Raw genomic sequence first — 23,081 nt, forward strand, 5'->3', positions numbered from 1 at the left:
GATAGCTACGATGTATTATCGCAAGTACCATTGCCACGTTTGCTTTGTTTTAAATGCCTTGCTTTGTTTGAAATATATCGTTAAACGATAAAAGTATAACTTAGATTGCGATATCGGTTTCAGTTACAGATTATTGTATACAATTTACTAAACGAGTATCCATGCTTAAGGATATCGTGAAACAGACCGGCATTCCTTCAGTGAGTTCATATCCGAGTTGACATGACCATACCCATAATTTGTATGCGGCTAATATATAAATGTTTTGCAAAATAAAGGTCGTGAATGGGAAATAAATACATCCATAGCGAGGCCGATAGGTTAGATGGGTATTTAACAAGGAAAATAGGTTTATAGGTACATACATTGTGAGTTGTAATCTATCTTATTGATTGAAATAAACTATTAATCGATTTTGGTCCAGTCCTACCACCTTATCATTTATTTATTTATTTATTTAGCTAGTTAGTTACTTAGTTACTTAGTTTAGTTAGTTACTTATTCAGCCAGTTTATTTGTCCACGCATACTGCATGTCATCCAGGCATACTCACTGTCATGTAGTCAGTTACAGTTATCAGTCAGTCAGTCAGTCCCTGCACCCAGTTCGAAAATCTGCAGGCCAGTCCATACATCCACTCAAATAATCACTTAGCATCTAGTTAGCAATTCAGTCAGTTATTTTAGTGGACTGTTTGGTACCTTTGTTACATTAGCAGTAATTATATTTCCTTCTTTGTGTTAGGCATATCTCTGCATAAATCATGGTATTTATTGTGTCAGCCTAAGCTAGTAAAATTACAACAGAGCAAATGTGTCGTTCTTCTTGTTTCTTAGAGACGTTCCATTCTGGTTGTCTGTGATGCAAGTTCGTACCCAGCTGGAAAGAGAGTTTGCCGAAAAGGCAGAGAAATGGTGTAAGAACGTGTCTGATAAATTTTATATCCTGAGGCAACACAACGTTGATGGTAATTTTCCTACATGTCTCCACGTTTGCTATTTTCTTCTTTAATAAGAGTTATTTCTTTGATGATATTCATAAAAATGGAGGTTGGGTGGGGTTGCCTTCATTGCATATGTTCTTTAATAACATACATGTATAATCATTTGACCATATTTACTCGCGGTAACGATTGAACCAGATTCCACCCCTTTTCCACGCTAGCTGGTACTCCTTTTTTTGTTAAAAGCCTTCTTGTGTGTATATACTGAAACACCAAGTACTTTATATTTAAAGTAAGAAATTAACATCTAGTTATCGATCCATCTATCCATCGGCTTCAAATACATCACGAAAGGAATAAGCATTGCTTGAATTAAACATGCCAACAAGTAAACAGTGTATCATTCCATCGTTCTCACTCTCATTTCGAAACACTAATTCAGTTTGCCTATCTTTCCGTCGTTACTTCCTCAATCCATTGACAATCTCGTCCCACAAAACGTAGCACCACAGTCTACTACAGTGAGATATATTAATTCGTAAGCTCTTTATTGGTTTGTAGGTATACTTCAGATAGAATCTGCACTCCGAATGGAAGTGGCATCGATGGAAGAAAGGACCCGTTTTGCTCGTGAATCATTATGTTCATATGAAGAGGCTGCCAATCTCCTTCTCGAGTGAGTACAATTGTTAAGTAGAGTAGTGTACAATTGGTAGATTTTGAACGACCCAGCACCAGTTCAAACCAGATTAAACCCGTCATCGTCTGTTTCCAATGCGAGTGAGTTAAATATCATAGATTTACTCTCGCATGTAATGGTAAAGGTCAATGGTGTTCCAAATGAACACAACCCCAACCACTCCACCCGTACCCGCATGGAAATAGACGCCAGAGTATTTGAGACTGAGAATGAAATTCAATAGCCCATCACTATAACCATGTCCATGTTGGGAATCATACCAGACAACCTTAAGTAAAAGAAAAGAAATAAAAGTATGGTGGGTTGCATCGGAGGTGATCTCCATGCTTTAGATTCCTTATATTGAGAATAAAGTTGGTTTTACGAAAACTTGAAGAAGCCTGTCTATTTTCGTGATTACTTACATAATTACTACTTTCTGGCATGTAACGAATGTCGCGATTACGATTATAATGATGATGATATATTATTATTATTATTATTATTATTATCATCATCATTATTATTATTATTATTATTATTATTATTATCATTATTATTATTGTGGATATATTGTATGTTAGATAATCAGTTTCCATACAATATCACAATAATTTGTTATGTATCCTTTGAACTGTACATATTTTGTAAGTAAACATAAGGCTGTGAAGAAACGAACCAGGGTCCACTTACTGTTTTAATCGCGAAAATTGTCGATTAGTGTGGTTTTATTTTGCTATAGTACCTGAAGTGTGCCAAGACATTTCAATATCTGCTCGGGGAGATTGGGTATTTGGTAAAAGCGATGTCTGTATCTTAGCCCTTAATTGGTATAGAGTAAAGATATTTGCCGCGACAATACGGTTTTATATCTTAATTTACAGTGAGAGAGAAGCTGATGAAAAAGTCATCTTGAGAAAATACGAAACGTCCTTCCAGGAGATGCTGAACCCATACAAACGTTTCTGTAATAGAGTTGAAAAAGGACAGAAGGTACATTAAATTTAGTCCGGAGTAATTAAATACTACTATATTCATTGAGTACAGACTGGAGCTCAACCGAAAACGTTAGTACAATATTAATACATATATTTATTCAATTCAATAAGAAGTTATGAAACAGTAAGTCTCGTCTTGATGAGTTCGCGTCGATCAATATGATAGTTTTGATGGTTCATAAAACTTAATACATCCATACAAAGGTCTGAATTGTTTTATTTCCTGATTAGAGTATTAAACAAATACAACATGACTGTATGTACCTAATTAACAACCTAGAAGTGTTATAAATAGGTTTATCACATAGTTGATATCATTTACAAATAGCGCTTGTCCTTTATTATATTTGATATGTCAAGACCTAGCGTATCTTTGAATTGGTCCCAAAAAAAAGCTCATTAAATCATTCCTCTGTCTTCATATTATAAAATGTCCACCACCATGTTGATTTTCCTTGCCCAGCCACTTTTATTTTAATGTTATGTTAACAATATGGCGTCCGTTTTACCAATTGGTAGTCAAACGGTTATTGGAAAGAAAGGGTAACTAACATAGAAACGCACAGTGGTGGCTACATCTGTCGAAATATGACCTTTTTACCCCACATAGAAATTTTCAAATGCCAACCTAGGAAATGTTTAACCTTGCTGGATGTTCATAAAGTCAAAACGACATGTGTCGAGGCCCAAAACGTTAAATCACACTGTCCAAAACAAACATAAAACATTTAGGCAGATAAACACAAAACAGCCTATAATTATATGGACAGCCCCCGTTATATTGTAGGTGACACGCGGAATAATATTCAAATTATGAAACATTGTGTATCATTTACATCTGCTCGCCATAAATTCCTAAGATTATCTTTGATTATATGATTCCTGTGACAGATGGTTTTTCATTTGATGGCAAAACGTCACCTGATAAATTTTATGTCGCATGATCATTTTTCATGTCGTATTGTTTGTAAGTGAACTCATCACGTTAAATTGTTAACATCATGCAGTTTTGGTTAGTTTCCAAATGCCTTGCGGCTAATTTAATGTTGCAATTCATTCTTTGTCAATATTTGGAATTATTATCTGTATGTGTAGATTTTTAAAAAAATAGCCAGCTGTTGATGCTATCGTAATAAATTTGAAGTATTCGCATTTGGTTATAGTGTACCGTTTTAAGGAATTTTTATATTTTTGTGATGACTTGTCTGATTATTGGAATTTGATGCAATATAAATATTCCTTTGCCCGAAATAATTGGCCAATTACTAGGAACAAACGTCACAGAGTAAAGTGTTAGTGAGTTTCCATGATGCCATTGTTCAGTAGTAGTGAATTCAAGTCCATACCGAATAAGTGTCCATGGATTAATAAAGTACCTACTAAAATCTAGTCGCGTACATTGGTGGTGTGACTGCAGTGGCAGTATTTATGGTGGGAAACCGGTAAATTACACACTATAATCAATAAGAAGGGACTCGGCAGATGCCGTTTATGTGGCCATGGTGGCAAAGGCCAAACAGTTATACCTACGACAGTGCCTGGAAACTACAGTTTGACTGGCCTAAGGTAGCGTCGTTTAAACTAGTTCCCTGTGTTCAGGGCCAGTTGCATAATTTCTACGACGTGAACTGCTGGCGGTACGGAAACATAACGAAGAGAAACCATATATTTGTCAGGTTGTGAGATCTGTGGTCTTGCAATGATTAGAGTAAAATGTATGTATAGAAGGGACACGTCGGACTTTCTACTTTACAACTGAAGTTGTGTGGAAGCCTTTGGATATTTGGGGTAAACTTATGACTTCTAGCGGGAATCGCACCAGGGTTTGAAACCGATCGGTCAAGTAAGGACCCCTGTTAATGTTTTATTTCCCTCATTTCTAGGTCTACAAACGATCAATGGTCAGATTAGAAAAGTTGGTTTTGGAAGAGAACGCGTCTTGGTTTAGCAAGAGGAAAGTAAAGAAAGCCAGGAAGGTGGCGAAGAGGAACTCTGATGGATACATTAAACTTTTAAAGGAGGAGACAAATCAAGCGGTTAACATTGCCTCAGTAAGCCGATATTTATTACTAACAAATGGCTGTGTAATATTCTTCAGATATAACAGTTTTCCATTCACCTCGGATCATTTCTGTCTTTGGAAATACCAATGAACATGAGAATTCTTTGTTCCATACTTGTAATTATCAGAGTATATGATAAGATGTATTTAATGTCGGAATGATTTAAAACAACAATCTATTTACCGACATTACGTAAAACAAATCAGGCATTACAACAAGCGTGATTAGCAAGACATCAAAACGCATCATAACATGAATACAAATTGGACAAAATACACACGGCATGAATTGAAACATAAGCAGGCAAAGCATTTAAAATTCAGTGACTAAAGGTGAATTTAGCAGCTGTATAAATTTGTTTTTTGTTTTTTTATAAAAAAAGAAACACAATTTACGATTAAATATATAAAATAATTAGTCCCTATTTAACGTGATGCAGCTTACGCCACACTTGAAAGGAAAAGGGGTAACAGTAAGGCACTTAAGTAACAAATACGACAAGGAGAGATAAAGGAATAACGCTAACACAAACATTAACTGTCATCATAGCATAAGATGGAATATTATTTAAGGCTATTACATTGGCAGCCTTTACCATTACAGGATCGAATTAAATCTCTACATAAATCCAATTTCGCTTTTTGTCTGAAGTTATTTGGTATCCCATTACAACGAGCGACAGCTGCTTATACCAATACTATATCTTCCAGCTCTCTTTGGAATATGAAGGAGTCGCCACTGAGATTGCTGACAAAAAGGTCAAATCGTTCGTGGACTGTTGGTCTACCTGTATGTTACAACATGCAGAAAATTCCACTGATGATAGAAGGTAAAGCATATATACGCGTGTACGTACATCAATCCCGACTTTACAACGTTGTATAAATTGATATATTCTTCTGTCTACACGTCTGTTAATCCAACTATTCATTTATCTGTGAATTATCTGCATTAGGTCACGAAACGTATTATTTCTTCACCTCTACCTCCAATTATACTCTCTCTCTCTCTCTCTCTCTCTGAAATGCACATACCCGAATGTCATATAAAAGATTGATAGGAAAGAGGTGAAACGGTAGAACAGAACAAATTCATATATTTTAGTATAGGGAGGACCACATATATGAAGTAGGATTGTTCGGTCAAATCCAGAAACATAACACTTTTAATTTTCAAAATATATGTCCAGTTTCAGCTAGACCAAGACAGAACAATCAGTAAAGAGAAGTCCTGGACAAATATCCTGCTCTTTATAACAGGCATATATTTCTGGATTTGGAAGCCTTAAAACTAATTGTATGCCATGAATATCGAGTGATATTTCATGTCCTATAAGACGAGACTTCAACATACACATATACTCATACACATGTCAATATGATGTTGATTATTTTCATGTCTTTTTCAGGAACGTGAATAATACAGGACAATACCTGCTCAGCAAAGTTGATTGTGAAAAGCTGGTCAAGCTTCTATCAGAATTCAACAAGGAAAGCCTCCATATACCAACATACCAGGTAAATGCCACTTAGGAAACACTCATCTTCTCTACGACCGCTCAACCTTCTTGGTGTCAGAGGAACGTTTGCTAGTGATGCTGAGAACAAAGTCAATGAGATCAATGTCTCATTCATGTGTACTCTTCTTATACAAAAGGTTTATAAGAACACGTGACATTCGTATGCGTTTTAGAAACACGTGTTCTAAATTTAATCGTGAATTGTTTTGCGATTGTCATATTTATTGCGTGTATCGTGTTCAAATGTTCAAGCCATGTCTTTCTGAAATATATGGTACCGTAGGATGGACTCTTTCGCTGAAATGACTGTTGAGTCGACAGGAAATCGCGGAAAATGGATTGATGATTATTTACTATTGCACATACTGGGGATCGACCCCAGGACGGATAGCTGAGAAACGAGCGCATTACAGTTGCACTATCTTAGCACTATCTGTTATACATGAACATGGATTCCAGTGCCAATCGGGCTTCATGTCATCTTCGCTAGCCAAAGTTCCAATACGATAACCCAATCTACACCTTGGTGGATCGAACATATATTTTAGTGCTTTCTCCTAGATACATCTATCGGATTTCCTACTTTAGTATTTAATGCCAGCTAACCAATAGCGTGTAATAACGGTGCATTGTAATCGGCCGAAAATGATGGAGACAATTGCCTTAAAAAGAATACTTTGCTAAGTTTAGCATCGAAAGTATCTCTACGTGCCACAGAGAAGCCATTGCAGGTTTATGTGCGTAAATATATTTGTACAAACACGGACCGACAGTGGAAAATTCCTTTTTTATAAGCTTTTTATATATATTTAAAAATAGTCCATTTAAGTTGTGTGCTCCCTTGCCTCAATCACGCAGCAACAGTGTTCAAATGTAAACAACTTTATTTTGATTCGATGCAGCGGCAAGCCATTGCATCCAATGAAATTCAAAGACCCGACGCACATAAAAATTTGCTCGAAACACCAAGATGTATATAGGGTATCATATCGGAACTTTGGCTAGCGAAGATATTGTCACATATATAGTGCATAATGTGTCAAGTGTTTAGGTCTTGTTGTCAAGCGTATAGTTCGAGGTATGTATGTAGATTTCGTGGATATCTGTATAAATATCGAATATGTCTGTGTGTGTGTATGTCTGTGTGTGTGTGTGTTGATTTGATTGTATTATTATTTTGATCTCTATGTCGCTTGAACCTTTAGTCACTATAATCTGTCATAAATAATCTTCAAGATCTTTGATTATTTCTAGGAATTCCAAGGAGTTATCGATGTTGAGGAGCTACTTGGCTATCGGCCTGTGGTAGAAACTATCATTTCAGGTCAGTTTGGAGTTATGCAATATGAGTATGTTTGTATGTATGTATAGAGGGTTTAACGAAGCATTCTCTCAATCGGGATAATATAGAAATACGTAAAGTTTAGATATTTTATGCGCACATTTTATGTTTCACACTGGGTTAGCAGTTTTATGCTGACAGGCTATTTTGAAACATAACTACTGTCCCTTGCACCATTTAGTTTCGGGAAATACAGAATATTGCAGATGCATCATCCCGTGTATCATAAGAGGCGACTAATTGAGGCAGCCTTTTCGCCCTTGTTATAATGCATCAGCTGTGCTTGCTTTGACCTTTTCAAAGAGCGGGAATTATTCAAATATTTTGTATGCTTTATATTAGACGTTGTTTTTCCAGGTGGAACACCTTTTTCCTTGTCCTTATCTTTGTGATTTCATAGTTAAACTTCATATTTTTCATGTCTTTGTCACATTACAACCAGTGAATGCATTCTTTTCCACGTGCATTTGTCCATTATTACACCAGCACTTAATCCATGCATTGAGATCAAGACGTTGCTACGAAAATGAGAACTCTATACTGTCACACAAACAAGACAAATGGCCATAAGTGAACAACTATAAGTATAGTATCCAACCCCGAAGACGGAGCTAACGTTGCATAACTGAATGAATGTACATTTAGGAAGCTTGTTTTGTAGGCTACCAACACCAATCAGATACAAGCATATGCATTTACTTAATGAACAGTTGTATTATTTGTGCAGAGATATTCTTCTCATAATCAGTAATGACCATGCTTGCTATTAATGCAATCGAATTTGTTGTGCTTTTTATGAAAAAATTTGAATAGCGGATTAGCGAGGTTGAATAGTCCTGTAATAGCTGGACATTTTGAAATCACCAAAAGTTATGAAGTTGGGATTCTAAGTAGCTTTACGGTGTTCTTATTCTCGCTATTTGTAGTCGATTATTTTCCTGAGTTGGGACAAGTGTTCTTTCGCTGTATGTACTCGATCATTCCTGAGTTGGGATAAATGCTCTTGATCGCGTCAGTATGACATTTTACTTCCATTGTTCGGCGGACCAATATCAGTTCTTTGCAGATTATATAGAAATTAGGAAATATTAACCAAAATGTTTTTGAAACAAATACATTTTGTGATTGATTATCCAACAAAAACCTAGGAACTTCATGCAACTGATACAAATTTATTTTGTTTATTGGACCAATAAACAAAGTAAGATTGTATCAGTTGGAGGAAGTTCCTAAGTTTGTGTTGGATAATCAGTGGTGGTATTGTGGCACATAACAGTAGCAAATATTCATTGCGAATAAATATTTAAAAAAACAAACTACAACTAAAGAGAGAGATAATTACGATATATAAAATGGTTAATGTTTGGTGCGGGCTGGTGGTTGGGGGTGGGGCAGAGTAATTGCTTTTGCCCCGATATCCTTCTCAGATTCGAATAAAATATAATTAAACGAACTAACGACTCCAAAATATGATATTGTTTTTACAATGTATGTTACTTTCAGCAGATGATTATGGAGGAGAAAAGAATGAGGTAAAGGATGACAGTCTCCTTACCCCAGCAGATAGTTACGATAGACTTCTGCTCTTATGCTAAGTTAAGCATCTAAAATGTATCCTTAACCATGAACTGTTTAAGCAAATTAGGAATTAAAAAATAATTGATAAATTTAAAAGACGTGATGTGGCTGTTATGATAAATGCTTTCCAAAATTTACCATTTTACATATCGTAATTATCTCTTGTTTAAATTGTAGTTAGTTTTGTATTCACAATGAATATCAGCTACTATTATCAGCCGCATAATCTTTCAGCAGATGAAAATGATGAAGAAGAAAAGGAAATCGAAGAGAACAATACCATTACCCAAACCTACACAAACGTTATGTGTTTAAATAAATTATGAACGAGACCATGATTCCTAAATTCATAAGACTTGATATTTGTTCTTACGATAATAGGCTTATAAAATACACATTTACATTTGCTGGTGTTGTAACTGTTGTTATTTTGATAATGCACATTTTCCATTTTTATTTTCCAAAATATCTTTCAGGAAACAAAAGAGATGAGGAACAGGAGGAACTGAATGGGAACAAACTATTGACACCGGCCGATAGTTACGATAAACTATACAACCCATTTTGTTTCAATGGTAAGTTCCATGCTTAAAACATAATGCATAAGCATGACGTGTTGAAAAAAAATCTGCACGGGAACATGTTTTGTATTCACAATGAGTATTAGCTACTATTATCTGCCGCAATATCTTTCGGCAGATGAAAATGATGAAGAAGAAAAGGAAATCGAAGAGAACAATACTATTAACCAAGCCTACACAAGCGTTATGTGTTTAAATAAATTATGAACGAGACCATGATTCCTAAATTCATAAGACTTGATATTTGTTCTTACGATAATATGCTTGTAAAATACACATTTACATTTGCTGGTGTTGTAACTGTTGTTATTTTGGTATGTACATTTACCATTTTTGTTTTCCAAAATATCTTTCAGGAAACGAAAAAGATGAGGAACAGGAGGAACTGAATGGGAACAAGCTATTGACACCGGCCGATAGTTACGATAAACTATACAACCCATTTTGTTCTAATGGTAAGTTCCATGCTTAAAACATAATGCATAAGCATGACGTGTTCAAATAAAATCTGCAGGTTAACATATTTTGTATTCACAATGAATATTAGCTACTATTATCTGCCGCAGTATCTTTCGGCAGATGAAAATTATGTAGAAGAACATGAAATCGAAGAGAACAATGTCGCTACCCAAGCCTACACAAACGTTATGTGTTTAAATAAATTATGAACGAGACCATGATTCCTAAATTCATAAGACTTGATATTTGTTCTTACGATAATATGCTTATAAAATACACATTTACATTTGCTGGTGTTGTAACTGTTGTTATTTTGGTAATGTACATTTACCATTTTTATTTTCCAAAATATCTTTCAGGAAACGAAAAAGATGAGGAACAGGAGGAACTGAATGGGAACAAGCCATTGACACCGGCAGATAGTTGCGATAAACTATACAACCCATTTTGTTTCAATGGTAAGTTCCATGCTTAAAACATTATGCATAAGCATGACGCGTTGAAATAAAATCTGAAGTAGAACATGTTTTATAAATGCATGTGACTTGATGATGACGTGAAGTTAAACCCCCGTAAGAAAATTTAACCCTTGTCCAAAATGGAATTATCTACGATTGTTGTAACTGTTTCCGTTTACGAAAACTAGACTTTCAGAAATTGTATCAGCTTCTGCACTTTTTCTTGTGAACACATATTGATGAAACAATTTGAGACGTAAATAGAAATGTACAATATAACTAGTACAAAGCGTGCGTCACCTATATTTTATTCCAGAAGATGAAAACAATGAAGAAAATAAAGAAGTGGATAATCCTTGTACCCCAATTCACAGCTGTGGTAGGTTGAACTCGTTCTTTTGCAATTGTAAGAACCAGTACCTTTAGCTACAAATAGTATAAATACACTTTATATGTTGATATTCGTAAGAAAAATAATACACACATCGAGCACCTAAAAATACACTAAATTACTGTCTCATTCAAACTAGAGTAATATAATCAAGTCGTTCAATCTTAAGTAATAAATTCCAGACTGCGTTATTATCTTTAATTGCTTGATTGATGAATGGAATCTGGTTAGAATCCATTACTGTTATTTTCTCTTTTAATAAATGGTAAAGAAAGAAAGCGTTTCAAATTGTACTTGTACAAGGGTTGGGGGGGGGGAGGGTTATAATTAATCAATCACACCTCCGTCTATTGATCCTTACAAGGGGTGAGGTAGTAATCAATAGTTGATCCGGACATATATGGCTACGTCTATTTATTAGCATCTCGTTTGTCATTCAACTGACGCCGATTTTAAGTAACTCTTCCATCTAGCCAGTTACAGCATTGGTTAGCGGGACATTGTTCATTGCTATGTGTTTATAGGGCGGAGTCAACGATTAATAAATTAAATATGGTCTGTAATGTATTACAAACGTACATCGAACTTACTCCTCGAGCACAGGATTATATTATGAGACTTGGAGATTTTATTCCTTGAACACGGGATTGTGTTTTATATGGACAGAAGAAGTAATAATAACGACGCATAATCACGTTCAAGTTTATTTATTTATGCTTAGGTTATTTCTCTCTTGAAAACATCCAAAGCAAAACAATAATGAATAACACCTGCTATAGATACGTACAATGTACTTTTACAATCTGTTACCTTTCTTTCATTGAATCGAGCATTTATTTTAGGTGAGAGAAGACTGAATCGATGCGTAAAGGCTGTGGCTATTAATGAGCATAAAAAGATGGAATTTCTGGAAATGAATATCAAAAAAGGTAAAGATATTATCAGTTTCCTATTTCCATTTAAGATCGGTTATAGTAGACTATACAGTACTTCCCGTAAGGGTCAGTTTTCTAAAGTATCCTTAACTGTCGTTTATATTATGCTATCGAAATTATTATCATCGCACATTCTGCAGCAACACCTATATCGAATTTGAAATCATAACACTTTAGCTAGCAGAAGCGTTAAAAATGTCGCCGAAACTATATTCTCTGACAGACAATCTTTTCGTCAATGGTTAGCAGCAATGTTGTACCTTTTTGGAATATGTTGATGTCACTATTTTGGTGGGTTCACTATTTGTTTATGAAAATTGATAAAGTTGTTAAAGAAATTAATATCTTTGTTTCTATCTATCTATCTCTAGGTGATTTGTTGGAACAACTGACACCTCCTAACTCCATGGGAATGGTATATGGAACGAGGAGATCACGGATAACAAGGAAGAAAGTGGGCGGATTTATTCCGTCCAGTTGCATTTTAGCTGGTTAACAAAGAATTTATTAATGTACAGATTGGTGGAGAAGAGGGCATTATGACTGATTGTTAAATCACGATTTCACCTTCCCTCCTTTAGCCATCAATCGTTTGTTTTGGTTTTTTTGTTGTGAATTTTTGGTTAGATTTAGTCATGTTTTAATTGTTTGTTTAGCGAAATATGAACATATTTGAAAACAAATATTTTCCCCATCTTACTCCCTTCCCCCCTTTCTGTATTTCTCTCTTTTGCATTTCTCATTCACTGATAATCGAATGTAAATGCTTATAATTTTCAGTTTCTTTGCTCACTATCGTCCATTCATCAATTGTTTTTGTTCTAACGTGGATATTTGAATCAGATTATATTATGTATTAATGTATAATTATCTACATATGAACACATTTAAAAAACCATCAGACATCTCTCTCTCTCAATCTGTATATGTATCTGTCTCTATCTCCCTCCCTCACTCTCTCTATGTATCTCATATATATATATATATATATATATATATATATATATATATCACTCTCTCTCTCTCTCTCTGTATATGTATCTCTGTCTCTATCTCCCTCTCTCTTTCTCTATATGTATCTCACCTCTCTTTCTGTATCTCTCTCTCTCTCTCTCTCTCTCTCTCTCTTGCACACAATGTATATTTACTTTTATCTCTCTCTCTTTTTCTAACGACCAATCAAAATTAAATTTATATATTCTTCAATTGTACACTATTGTCATATACATAAAACCGTGAAATAAATAAATATAATTGAACCTGAAATGTTTCTCTTCTGATGACATTTCCTGACCGCATACTGCGTTATTTAAGAAAAACAGCGATCAGGCAATATGTCCATCCTTTTGTCCGTTGTTCCTGTATCATTCATTCTGTGACTTGAATCTTTCAAGTCATATTACACTTTTATTATACTGAAACAGGTATTGCGATTGGAAGTAATATAAATCTTCGGCAAATACAATGAACCCTAGCATAATTACTATGAATATAATGTTACAAATCTATGTCCTTAAACTAAGAAACAGGAATGAGCCAAAACCAACAAGTTTTGTAAAATTCAACAAATAAGTTATTTCCCTAAAATACAACGTAAATATTCAAAAATAACTTACTGTGTTGTTAATTAAATCCCCAATAGCCCTAAAAGTTTTATCACAAGTCCAAATGTATAAAATTTAAATTGAATTTTAGTGGTATTCCAAATCAGTTCAAATACTTAATGTGTTGATATGCCGGTTGTCTCGAATATGATAATGTGCCAGTGTCCTATAGTGTAGCTATGTATTACCAGTCTCTTGATGTATCCCACTAATATTATCCAAATATGTCCTTCTCTGAATTTACTATAATTCCAAATAAATGAGCACTGTGATTCCAGTGAAAAATAATTTGAATATATTCAAATCCAAAAATGAACACAACAATTCATATGATCATGCTTCAGATAGTATAGCAAGATTGAAGAATTTCTTTAGTAAACATGACTACAAAAAACGGACATAACAGTAGAACCTGGATGAACGTCACAGATGTTCCAATTGAGTGCATCACAGTACAAAGTCATATACAATTTGGTTTTTCTTTTATATTTTATGATATTCTCTTACTACAATTACAGAGTTTCAAAGGCCTCTGCAACATGTATTTTGATTGTAATTATTATATGGTGGCTCATGTGCCAATATATACTCATAAAAGAATAACACAGAAAAGTAACAAACAAATTTAGTCTATGGTTTTATTTTGGAAACAGATCATTACCTACTGAAATAATTGCATGACTCACTTAAAGTAAATCTAACAGCACTAGATAAATTAATCCCCCAAGAAGGTGATTTAGTCAAGTTGGAAAAGAAATCAACAGCTGATACAAAGTGACAAAACGTCAGTCTAATCTCATTGTTCCCCTTTGTAAATAAGAAAAAAAGATATGCCATTCATTACCATAACTCAATGTTATATTCAGCACTGGAAACCATCTTGGGATTGACAACTTCATTGACCACTGACTTCATGATCCATTGTATATTCCAGTTTTGACTAATTGCTTATAATTTAATGGACAATCAAATAAATGCTGATATCAGATGAAATATTAATACAATCATTTCATAAACTAACCTTCATTCAATTACGTGTCACGTCACTGAACTGTTAGCTACATCCAGTTCATAATGATTTTAAACTGGTATGATATTATTGGCCAATAAGTAGTAAACAGTAGTCTAGCAAATGTTGATCATGGGTGGCATGTTCAGTAAATTTGCAATGGAGAACACAATCTCAGTAGGAAATTATGCTGGAGTACCATGCATTAGAAATGGGTCACATTTAAATTCCAATTGTCAAAATACCAGGATATGCATCTATTCATAATCCTGGATAATGTTTCAAATGCAAAAGTCTTGGACTTTGTCTTTCAAGAGGACAGCTTATATAGAACAAAGAATAGATTTTGTATTTTAATGATATTACCCTTTATGATTTCTTTCTTATCTAAGGACACCTAAATTTCCTAAACACAGTTAAACCAGGATCATGCTGATATGCTGTTAAACCTTGTAGCAGCTACTGCTGTCTAATTTTAACAAAAGTGCTGAATTTGATTTAATTCTTGTGACAAATAGTATGCCCCAACATAAAGTACTGTTTCATTCACTTCAAAGAGTCTACAAAAAGTATCAAATGGACAAGAAACGGATATATATATATAAATATATATATATATATATATATATATATATATATATATATATATATATATATATATGCATGGGTTTGAGTCTTGGATTCAGCTAATGTGGGTATGTGAGAAAGCTTGCCAGTAGCTTCTTGTGGGTCAGTGGTTCTTCCTCCACCATTAATACCGGCCACCATGTATAGCCTATTGTGTGCTGAAAAATGGCGTTAAACCCTACAACAACATAGTTTCTTTTCTGACGATTTGAAGTCAAGGTGGACTACAGACATGAAGTAATGATTAAAATAGGCATATAAAGCTAGAGATTGTACAGTGTCTTTTTGTAGTTCTAGTAATTATTTTCATGCCGGCATAATTTCTACTGAAGCAATATTCCCAAGTGAATTTCGAAAACTGAAAACTTACTCCTGGGTGCATTTAGTTACAATTTCTAAGACTGGCTACACTTACTTAAATAAGTGTTCAAAAGATCAATTTATTCATCGGATGAGGTGAGGGGAAACTTTTGTCATCAATTCTGTATGTCAGAGTTTTATCTGGACCATGTGAGGACACTGCCCAAACATTTTATCACAATTGTATCATATGTATGCTTGTCTGCTTTCATGACATGTGTCATTTTGATCTTCTTGAAATGATCAATTCTAAAAAACTTCACACTTGAATGGTTTCTCTCCAGTATGCATTACATGTCCTTCATTGAATCACCACTCTAAACATTATATCACAAACACTGCATATAAATGTTTTTACTCCTTTATACATTTTCATATGTCTGGTAACACTAGTACTCTGGCTAAACATTATTTTACAAACTTCAAATTTAAACGGTTTATCTCCAGCAAGTATCTGAATGTGCCTGTTCAGGTTGTAACCTCGCTGAATATTTTATTGCAAATTTCACACTTGAATGCTTTTCTTTAGTATATAACCTCTTATGAGCATTGATGCTAAAACGGTGGTTAAACAGTTTGTCATAACCTTCACACTGGAAGAATATTTTGTCTCCAGTATGTACACTCCAGTGCTCTTTCATCTTTGAACAATTGATGCAGATTTCATAGCAAACTTCACATTTGAAAGGCTTTTCTCCAGTATGTAACCTCGTGTGTTCTTTCAACTTTAAATGCCTACTAAACAATTCATTGCAAACTTCACAACTGAATGTTTTTTCTCCTGTATGTATCTTCAAGTTCACCCAAAACTCATCACTTTCACTAAGCATATTATCACTAGCCTCACATTTGAATGGTTTTCCTCCACACTGTATTCTTGTATACTTCTTCACTATGGCATTATCTCTAAACAGTTTATCACAAACTTCACAAATGGATGTTGTTTTCTCCAATATACATCATCATGTGGGCATTCAAGTCTGAACTCCTACAAAACAGGTTAGTACATACTTCACATTTGAATGGTTTTCCTCTGCAGTGTGTTCTCATGTGCTTCTTCACTATGGCATTATCTCGAAACAGTTTATCACAAACTTCACAAATGAATGTTGTTTTCTCCAATATGTATCATCATGTGGGCATTCAAGTCTGAACTCCTACAAAACAGGTTAGGACATACTTCACACTTGAATGGTTTTCCTCCACATTGTATTCTTGTGTGCTTCTTCACTATGGCATTATCTCTAAACAGTTTATCACAAACTTCACAAATGAATGTTGTTTTCTCCAATATGCATCATCACGTGGGCATTCAAGTCTGACCTCCTTCAAAACATGTTAGTACATACTTCACATTTGAATGGTTTCACTCCAGTATGTACCCTCATAAGGAAAATCACCGTGGACCTGTGGCTGAACGGTGTCACAAACTTCACACTTGAATGGCTTTTCATTTCCATCTAGTCTCTCGTGCTCTTTCAAGCCATACATGATTTAATCAGAAACTTCAGACATCAATGTCTTTTCAGCTACGTATAACTGCATGTTCTCCTTCACGTCGAAACTCTTGGAGTACCTTTAATTACGAATGTCACAATTGAGTATTTGCTGTTTGTTGTTCGGTTTTTTGTTTGTTGTTTGGTTTTTGTTGTTGTTGTTGTTGTTGATGTTGTTTGGTTTCTTCCATCAGCAATAGTCTTTCTGATTAATGAATTCAGATTCGTTGCATCCTGGACTGTGGAGATTTGACCTGAAACCGAAGAGATTTACACATGGTCATTATATGACTAATGAGAGTAAAGAAAGCACTTAGTAAAGTTTTCCAATACATGAATGCCGACTCTGGCCAGAGAATTACACTCAATACATACCCAAGTCTAAATTAACTTGACAGAGTCAAAACGTACGTATGCATGAATACCAAAATGTGCCCAAGTCATAACGTACTCACCATAACGAACACCACGTTCATTGTGCGACTGATGCATTTGATCAACCATCTTAATAGAAATGTGGCTAGTACAGGTAATAGGCTTTTTCACTGAGGCACGACAAGCATTTTTCAGACAGTCACGAGTATGGCTTCAGCATAGACGAAGTAAACCGGAATTGAAGGGGTTTACCTGACTAAAGCGCCACCTTATCACATCAGGGGGAAGTAACTTACCAATGTTCCAATTGTCACAGCAGGTATTTCGGTACCAATTGTTTCTCCATAGACTTCAATGCTAATGTTTTGTGAAATAAATATATTTTCTATCCGACCTCAGCATGCATGTCACACAGTGTCATAGAGAAAAATATTAGATTGACAATTTGACAGGGACAAAACCAGGCACCCAATTGCAATTAAGAGAGATAACTCTGCTGAAACTAGACACGGGTAAGAGTTATCTAGTCACAGCTGAAGCATTTTCAGTTATGTGTACTACAATTATTTTTTTTAAATCATAAAAATACAACACATAATCTAGATATAAATTGTCATAATTTCACATGTTACCAGGAGGCTCATTTTTAAAAAATAAAATAAAATCCTAACAGGAAGTACAACTCTTACATATTGCCCCAATCACAGCTAATTTTGTAGTTTATTTCTGAACACACTGTTCCGTACACCTAAAGGACACACGGTACTAATTGTACGGAAGAACTATAGAAATGGGTGAAGAAATAATAGAGTATTTACGGGTTTGGTGGTCCATAACTGTTTAATAATGGTATAACGGTACCAATTGCGCAAGTCCAGGTGGGCGGATCTTAAGGTGTATGGAACATTGTATTCAGAATTAAAGAACAACACTAGCTGTAATTGGTGCATTATGTAAGAGTTGTACTTTCTGTTTGGCTTTAAAAAAAAGTTGAGCCTCTTGGCAACATGTGAGTTTGTGTTAATTTCTATCTAGGTCATATTTTGTATCTTTTATGATTTTTTTTTAAATATGGTACACATGGCTGAAAATGTGCCTGTTGTGACTAGATAACTCTTACCCCTGTCTAGTTCCAGTAGAGTTATCTCTCTTAAATGCAATGGAGTAACTGGTTATATCATTGTCAAATTGACAATCTAGCAGTGTTCTATATGACAGTGTGTGACATGCATGCCCAAGTTGGACAGAAAGTATATTTATTTCACAAAACATTAACATTGAGGTATATGGAAAAACAATTGGTACCGTGATGCCATAAAGAAAATTAAAATTTTAGTAAAAATATCTTAAAATAGCTTATCCTAATGTAATTTTTTTTCAAAAAAGATAGAAATATTTCTACTGATGCAATTTTAGTATTTGTACAGGCTTGACTCAGGAGTACTCAATACTGTTTCGTGCACATGTAGACAAACAAAATGCCGTGGCTCATATTGTGTTCCCCACACATAAGCTTGCACCAAGGTTAGATGTGCATGGATAATTATAGGTCTCATCATCAGCACCCAGAAATTTTAAGTTATTGAATTTTGAATATGATAGTGTTTACATATGTTTACTATTGGAGTTGAAAAAGTTCCGCCAGTCCTTAAGCTCCGCCCATCTGGGTTTGTACAATTGGTATCGTTTATACCAGTAACCGACCGACGAACAGAAATCCTTGGAGATCAGGGGAGGAAATGCCTTTTGGCGGGATTCACGCTAGCATTGAATTCGCTATGTAAAAAGACCCCTATGGAGTATTACAATAGTAACTGGAACAGAAATTTTAGCATCAAATTTCAGTTTTCTTTTTTTTTTTTAGTTGTTTGTTTTGTCTGTTTTAATAATTTTGTTGTAGCTTCATTTTAATTTTATATGGTTTTCGAATGTTTTTTTTTCTTGGAGCACTTCAGTACAGAGCCTTTTTACACCTAATTTTATTACGCATATTACGTTGTCATGCCCCTATTCAAATCCATAAATATATCCAAGGTATGCACTGTGTTTACTTGTTTTGTTAAGGTATTATGTATGCAATACTTGTACGTACATTTTTTTAGATTCTGATAATTTGATAATATTCCATTAAATAATACCCACCGCAAAGTGAAGTGTCCTTCATTGTTGTTTATCAATATGTGTTTACTACTATAAATATATTGATTCAATTTTTTTACCTATCCGAATAACCCGTATTCGTTTAACAGTTTGTGTTATGCGAAATAAACACGTTTTCTATTTGGTGCAATCAATGTCTGGATTTCAATTTGCCTTATTTCATAAGTCAGATCTAATTCACAATCACAAGTGATATTTCCACATTTATCATCTTTTCTCTCTCTCTCTCTCTCTCTCTCTCTCTCTCTCTCTCTCTCTCTCTTTATCGCGGGCTCGGTTCCCGGCCGAGTCATACCAAATACATATCGCTTGGCGCTCAGCAGTAACAGTTAGTGATAGGAACTGAAAACATGTTAAAGCTATATTACATATCCAATTCAAAATCTATCTATCTATCTATCTTTCTATCTATCTATCTATCTATCTATCTGTCTGTCTGTCTGTCCATCTGCCTGCCTGCCTGCCTGCCTACCTACCTACATATGTACCTGTATGTCTGCCCATTTCCCTCCCCCCCCCCCCAGCACACACACACACTCATCTGACTTGGCTTGTCCTTTCTTCTTCTTTTTCAGATTGATTTGATTAGCCAATTACTTCTCTCATATTAAGTTGCTAAGTTAACCAACGTGACGTTATGTAAAGGGTTCTCAATATTAAAGGAAATTTCTAAGGCCAATATGTTATTACATTATTAAAGATACTACTTTTCCGTAAGTTGTAAATAGGCTAGTCTTGTTTTTACACTGCTTTTCTTCGATCATTGTTGCAGAATAGATACCAGATAAAGGACACGCGGTACTAATGATATGGAAAAATGGGAAGCAGCTTGGAAATGGGTGAACCTAAAATAAATATATATGGGTTAGGCTGACCATGATTGGTTAATAATGTAAGTTATGTTGTAGGAAAAAGAATCTTTTGAGCACTTACCCTAGTTGTAAGTGAAAAAATTAGAGACAATTTTTATTGTTGGAAGTTTAGTCCTTTAACAGTCTTGAGTTTGTAACACTCATTACTAAAATTCGCTCCTGACTCTTTGGTGCGGAATTGAAAGTACATGTTTCAAACAGATCAGATGCAGGTCCAGAAAATGCCGCGCCTCATATCCTTTCCTCTACACAGAAGCTGACATCCGGGTTTCATCTATACTAATAAATATAGGTTTGATCATGAACACTCAAACAATTTAAGTTATTTTATTTTTAATATCATGGGGTTTGCATAGGTTTACTCTGGAAAATGAATTAGTACTGTGAGTCCTAATCGGAGATATCAGCATTATATGCGTCCTTTCGTTATTCGTGACAAAGAGTTTTCAATAATTATCTTTTTACAAAACGGTTATATATGTCACAAATTATTCTTTAAAATTTGTGATCACATCTTTGACACGTGTCAAGTATGCCAACGCAGCGAAAAACAAAATGGTGTGAAACATAATCGGGCCAAATCTAAATTTCCGGAAAAATTCGGATAAAAAAAAGGAACGAAAACACACACACCCGAAGAAGAAAAAAAAAACGCCGCATGCCCTGTTTTAGTTATTTACTAGTGTATGTGAATGTGTTAAGTTTACGTTTTCTTTGTATTGCTTCGATTGATCCTGATATTTTCAGGAGAGCGTTTGTTTTCTGCTTGAACGTTAGATCATTTTTTTTTCAAGTCGACTAAATATTTTCTCGGTTGGTAAGCATGTGTGTTTTGTATTTGCCTGCCCTCTCTGACACATATTTTTTCCAGGGTTGGCATCCAACTCAGTTGTTCTGCCTACATCAATAGTATAGCTAATAAATTGTATTCTTCATTATCAACGGTTCCGACTTTGAGCAATACGTTCTTTAATGTCAGAAGGGTCTCTTTAACGGTATCTGCTAAAACGTTAGCCTAATTATTCCTCTTTATGTACTGCTTTAAGATTTAAACATATTCAACAATTGACATGTATATCAAATATCAAGACAATTTCCAGTATTAAGAGACGGAAAGTGTCAGTCCCCTGCCCAAGAACATTGAATTGTTGGTCGCTAATATAATTGTACTATACCACGTTAAGTTCAGAAATACCGCGGTCGAAAGTTTTCTTAGTGTCTGTTCTAAAGAACTTCGAAATTCTAAGCAACTGTTGACGTCACTACATTCTCGACGTCATCTGCTGGTTGACATGGGACGTTGTCAGTGTTAGTCTAGCGCCGTTCTCGTATTTAACACGCGTTGTTTCAGACAGTGTTAAATTTCGATAAAATGGTAGATCTAAAGCTATTTAATGGACTTGGGGATAGCTACGATGTATTATCGTAAGTACCATTGCCACGTTTGCTTTGTTTTAAATGCCTTGCTTTGTTTGAAATATATCGTTAAACGATAAAAGTATAACTTAGATTGCGATATCGGTTTCAGTTACAGATTATTGTATACAATTTACTAAACGAGTATCCATGCTTAAGGATATCGTGAAACAGACCGGCATTCCTTCAGTGAGTTCATATCCGAGTTGACATGACCATACCCATAATTTGTATGCGGCTAATATATAAATGTTTTGCAAAATAAAGGTCGTGAATGGGAAATAAATACATCGATAGCGAGGCCGATAGGTTAGATGGGTATTTAACAAGGAAAATAGGTTTATAGGTACATACATTGTGAGTTGTAATCTATCTTATTGATTGAAATAAACTATTAATCGATTTTGGTCCAGTCCTACCACCTTATCATTTATTTATTTATTTATTTAGCTAGTTAGTTACTTAGTTACTTAGTTTAGTTAGTTACTTATTCAGCCAGTTTATTTGTCCACGCATACTGCATGTCATCCAGGCATACTCACTGTCATGTAGTCAGTTACAGTTATCAGTCAGTCAGTCAGTCCCTGCACCCAGTTCGAAAATCTGCAGGCCAGTCCATACATCCACTCAAATAATCACTTAGCATCTAGTTAGCAATTCAGTCAGTTATTTTAGTGGACTGTTTGGTACCTTTGTTACATTAGCAGTAATTATATTTCCTTCTTTGTGTTAGGCATATCTCTGCATAAATCATGGTATTTATTGTGTCAGCCTAAGCTAGTAAAATTACAACAGAGCAAATGTGTCGTTCTTCTTGTTTCTTAGAGACGTTCCATTCTGGTTGTCTGTGATGCAAGTTCGTACCCAGCTGGAAAGAGAGTTTGCCGAAAAGGCAGAGAAATGGTGGAAGAACGTGTCTGATAAATTTTATATCCTGAGGCAACACAACGTTGATGGTAATTTTCCTACATGTCTCCACGTTTGCTATTTTCTTCTTTAATAAGAGTTATTTCTTTGATGATATTCATAAAAATGGAGGTTGGGTGGGGTTGCCTTCATTGCATATGTTCTTTAATAACATACATGTATAATCATTTGACCATATTTACTCGCGGTAACGATTGAACCAGATTCCACCCCTTTTCCACGCTAGCTGGTACTCCTTTTTTTGTTAAAAGCCTTCTTGTGTGTATATACTGAAACACCAAGTACTTTA

This window comes from Sinohyriopsis cumingii, chromosome 14, assembly GCF_028554795.1.
Source record: "Sinohyriopsis cumingii isolate HCF-2022 chromosome 14, ASM2855479v2, whole genome shotgun sequence".
Lineage (NCBI taxonomy): Eukaryota > Metazoa > Mollusca > Bivalvia > Unionida > Unionidae > Sinohyriopsis > Sinohyriopsis cumingii.